We start from the raw sequence: 5,406 nt of genomic DNA on the forward strand, positions 1-5,406 counted from the left end.
CCATCTCCAGTATCTGCCCTGTATAGGGTTAGGTTGGTTCAAGTATAACATATTCACTTTCTCAAATTGTTTTATTCTTTGCCAGCCAAGTCCAAGCAGGACACACTTCCTTGAGGGAATTTGTTGATAGATGGCCTCTATTTTTCATCCACTCTGCAACACCTGAGAGGCTTATGCTAGTCTTCTTCATCCTGTTATGAAGAAATCATAACTTTTCCCAGGTACTTACCAGAAAGCCTTTAGTCAGGGATTCCTCTGTTTTGCTTTCCAAGAATTGAAGAAATCTCAAATCCACAGACCAAAAAAAAAGATGGCCTTTCAACTCAGTTTTACTCTTTAGTATTTGCTGAAGCCAAGTAAATAAAACCGAAAGGCCAGCAAAGCAGCCTGGATCGGGATGGCGGCTTCGCCTTATCAAAAGCGCCCAGAATGAGCTTCCTGCTCGCGCTGCCTCTTCAGTTCCCCACCTGCTTCTTAGGACATGTGTAAAATATACTTTGCCTCTGCTATCTCCAGTTTTAGCATTTTCCCAGCTCTCATTTTTAAGCTCATAGAATTTTAAAGTAGCCAATCCTTTTCCTTAATGAATATTTTAAAATAATTTGAATATTCAAAATATAGCGAAATAGTTCAAAGAAAAGTTTTTCACATAAAAACAAGAACATGTTTTTCAGATTTCACACTTGTTCCTTTTTTTACTTGCTCTAGTCTAAAATGACTTTTGGGTATAGACATAAACCTAGCTACCAGCTGTCCAGATTTCTTTTCCTAAATTGTCTAAATTGAATTGTTATTTAGTGTCATGAGAAAAATTTCTGATAATATTTAGAATTCAACTGGAGAAATTTTTAAATGTTTTCTGAGAAGGTTAAAGTTATTTTATCTTGGAAATATTTGATATCTATCCACAAAATTTTTACAAGGCATATTGGTATAAGCCCATTTGAAAGACAGGGACAGTAGTTATTTCAGTATAGGAAATTTAATATGAATTGAAATATGTAAGATATCTAGAAGATAGCACAGCATACTTTAGACCGCGTCCCTTGGCAAAACTTGCTTTCAAGGTTACTATTTCCATAGCTTCTGGGAATTTCAACTTCAGAAATGTTGCCATCCTTCTCTGATAAGAATCATTCAATATGCCTAAATTCCTTATGCAGACAATATGCTTTAATACAGAGCACCTGCTTTCCTTCTGGAACTCTGGAATTGGGATATCTGCTGGGCAGTGAATTACTTATGGGACCAGTGTCCATAAAAGCCCAACCATTGAGTTTCTAGTGAGTTTTGCTGCTAGATAATCTTTCATAGATGTTGTTGAATGCTAGAAGAATTAACTAAGAGTGTTGCTCAAATTAGTGGAACTCTTATACTTTGAACCTGTATCAATTCGCTTTTTCTTATCTGATTTTTACTTGTGTCATTTTACTGTGATAAACTGTAATCACAAATACGACTATACACTGAGTTCCAAGCCTTCCTCAAGAATCATGGAAACTGGGGATGATCTTGGGGAACTAGGCTAGCAGAAAAAGTCAAGGAGTACTTGGAAAAGTCCTATAGGCTAGAGGGAAACACCCGAGTAAGTACAGACTTAGAAGGGAGCTCAGTCAAGAGGGCCAGACTCAATGTCCTTGAATGACAAAAAATTCTGTTGAGTAAAAGTCAGAGCGCAGCATTCCTGAGGTCAACACAAGCAAGACAACAATGCCAGGCAGACACACAGAGTCAGGGCCACTACACGGAGAAAGCCTGGAGTTCTATTGTCATTCTGATGACAAAGAGATAAAGCTTCTGAAGCACTGTGAGGCTACAGCTGGCATTTAGCCGCACATTTGGAATTTATGCAGTCTGGACAGGGGTGCTGGACTGAGCAGTACTGATACAGGAAATCCCTAGCAGGTGATTCTGGGAACAGAACTTTGGTCTTACAGTAGCCCACCCATCCCCAGTGCTGGTTTTCTGTGAGCAGGAGTATGGCAGCAAAAGTAGCACAATAGATCCAGAAGAATAAACCCCCTTCCTCCTCTGATGCCCCTCCAGCACCCTCTACTGACAATGTTCAAAACCATATTTACTACAAAGAAGACCATGCTTTAAAAACACAATTGATAATCTCAAATGGGACATTTAAAGGTGCATTTGAATCTGAGAAGAAAGAAATGATAAATAGATGGAACCTGTGGGGAAAACGACTAGGATAATTCTAAAGAAATTTCTTTTTTACAATTTTTAATTGCCATGATTTAAATCAAATAAGTTATACTATATTACTATTTCTCTAAAATAAAAACAAACTAAGGTATATTTACTTATCCTCTTGGGTTCAGGTCTAAAGACAACATAAAATGTCACATTCCTCATTATTTTCCCACACTATACCTTTGAAAAATTTATTTATACAAGGTAAATGAAACTGTAAGTTGATGATCAAATGACAACACCTCAGACTGTCAGGAAAGCACTAGCATCTCCTTCTTTTGCAGCTTATGATAAATTAGCACCTAGTAAATGCACAATAACAAATTTAGGATAAAATGTCAAAAATAGCATTTAATTTTTTAAAATTTTATTTGTTATTATTTTTTCTTTTATGTGTATGCGTGTATTGCCTGCACGTAGGTAAGTGTACCCATCTCGTGCAATGCCTGTGGAGGACAGAAGAGGCTGTCAGATCCTCTGGAACTGCAATTATGGACAATTGTTAGCTGCCATGTGGGTGCTGGCATTCGAGCCTGGGTCTTATGCAAGAACAGCCAATGTTCTTGACTGCTGAGCCATCTCTCCAGCCCCAAGCACTTAAATTTTAATCTGCATTTTGCTAGCTTACTCCTTATATTTTATTCAAGTGGATCAATGCATTTAGATCTAAAGATTTTTCTCTATTGTTCTCACAGGCTACTTTGAACTTTAAATCAGAAAATATATCATTGACTCTTCTCTTTAGTTATCATGAAAATGTCCCTGGTCTTATAAGATTGATAACTGTATTCTTAACTGAACTTACATTTTCAACTTACGTAATTTTTCATGCCGCCTAATGTCCCATGCAATGATGTTATACCTCTATTTACATCAAATCTAATTATGAAGACTTGATTTGTATAATGTAAAAGAAATTATTTCCACTTTCCCTACCATGCAAACAGATCAATTTTCTCATTAGCTGTTTCCATCAGTTCTGATTGCTTCAAGCTTATCTTCTTCACACCACTTTGTTTCCCAGCCGAATTTGTCCTTATTTCATGTTTGAATGCATTGAATACAATTCAAGAGACTTTAGCTTTCTTGACAGATGAACCATGTAAATTAATTAATAAATAGTGGAATAGTTTTCATTATTTCCCTTGTTATTGACTGTTTATATTGTTCCATGATCACCTTCTACAACTCTTAACATACTCCTATTTATTTCCTTTTGTCATTTCTTTATGCAATTATAATTTAGCAAAGAATAAATAAGGAGATGAGGTACAAAACAAGCAACAAAAGGAGTTCAAGAGGAAGCAAGAAGTAGAGCACATTTAGGGAACAAACTTCAGATGAAAGACCTTAAGGAGATTTCTTCAGACTCTGTGCTCTGACAAAAAGAGTTGTAAGGTGTGCATAGTTTTCCCACAGTGCTTTTGTTCTGTGATGTGTTGGATGTACAAATGAATATGTGAATTCAAAGTCTGTACACCGATGTTCTTGTGTTCACAGTGGGGGCTATAAGAGTGAAGATGCTGAGGTGTGTGAAGTCCGATACTCTAGGCAATGGGCACCAGTAGGAAGAGCCATACACAGGAGTTACCAGAATCCCAGGTGATTCTGTGAGTGCCAGGGCTTACCGTCTGCAAGGAATAACAAAGGGCCAAATGTGTATTTATAAGCTTTTTCCAATAGCATGCTCTCTGATAGGAAGATTGCTGTTTTTTCTCTTGATGGAAATATAACAAGATAATTCTTGCTTGCATGTTGATTTTATGAGAAACGCACAGTATGCATTCTCCTTTGGGGGTCTATCTGCACATTCAAAATTTGTATAACAAATATAAGCTGCCCAAATATTTCTTGCTTAATGTCTGAAATGATATAACCCATAGACTCACTGTTCTCTATTCTTTTCTCTAACACAAATCTTGAAATGCCCAGTGAGGAACCAGGATTGTGTTAAAGCCATAAACTACTTGTGCTGTTACCCATCTAAAGATCAGTAAAGACCAGTGTGTAAAGATGATCACAAAAATCTGCCCCATCAAAGAACAAGTAAGTAAAAAATAAACAATCCTATTGCTTCCTCCCTGGCTGATGTCTTGTTATTCTCAGCTGAGAAAGCTCCACTTCTCTAGAGCCTCACGGTTGGAAATGACTCTAACCCAAACTATTTCCTATGAACTGACAGTTGTGACATAGGCACTACAGTTGAATAGCATTCTAGGCTTGAATTATTTCTATCAAGGCTCAGTTGTGACTTGGGCTACACAACTCTCTATCTCAAGTTAAGAATTCCTCTTGATCTTCAGGAAGACACAATTAATGTTGGCTTCAGGGTGTCTCTCCATTTGTCTTATTAGCCAAAGTTTCATCTTAATCTGGAACAGTGACCAGACCTGTGCTATTCACACCCAAAGCTTGTCCTAGGCAGTGAGATGTGTTTTAACTTCATCAGAGTTAGAGCTGTGTTTATAGTCACTTTAACTTCTGTCCTTCAAACAAACACTACTGAGAATGGAAATGGCACTCTGATATTGGTATTGGAAAACAGGTGACAATCACACTTTTTTCCTTCAATTAATTTTCTAATGAATTTTTGTACCTTTCATACAATATATTTTAATCATATTTAGACATCCTCTCCCAACCTTACTCTCCCATTACCTGCCCACACTGGATTTCATATATTCTGTCATATATGTTAGGCTCTATGGAGTCATAGGGCCTAACATATATGACAGAATATATGAATAGATTCCATAGGGCCTAGGAGGGCCTATGGAATCTGTCATATATGTTAGGGCCTATGGTATACCCAGATGTCCCTCAGGGCAAGTCCATCCACTGGAGTCTAGACAGCATATCTAAAGTCACTCCCTTAAAAAAGATCAGTACTCCCTCACCTAGCAGTAATCAGCTGTCAATAGTTCCTCAGATAATGTTGGGGCCTGCTGCCCATTTCCCCAATTCTATGCTGGGATTTTATCTGCTTGAGTTTGCATGGGACTTGTGCATGCTGACACCATTGCTTTAAGTTCATATGAGCAAGTTCTAGAGGCCTAGAAACTCTTGTTTCTTTATGATCATGCACCAACCTTGGCTCTTGCAATCATTCTGCCCCCTCTTCCACAATGGTCCCTGAGCCATGGATGGGTGAAGTTTAATATAGTAGTCCTATCCAGGGACATACATTCTGCAGTCTCTTAT

This window comes from Nannospalax galili, unplaced genomic scaffold (assembly GCF_000622305.1).
Source record: "Nannospalax galili isolate Female #2095 unplaced genomic scaffold, S.galili_v1.0 scaffold550, whole genome shotgun sequence".
Taxonomy (NCBI): Eukaryota; Metazoa; Chordata; class Mammalia; order Rodentia; family Spalacidae; genus Nannospalax; species Nannospalax galili.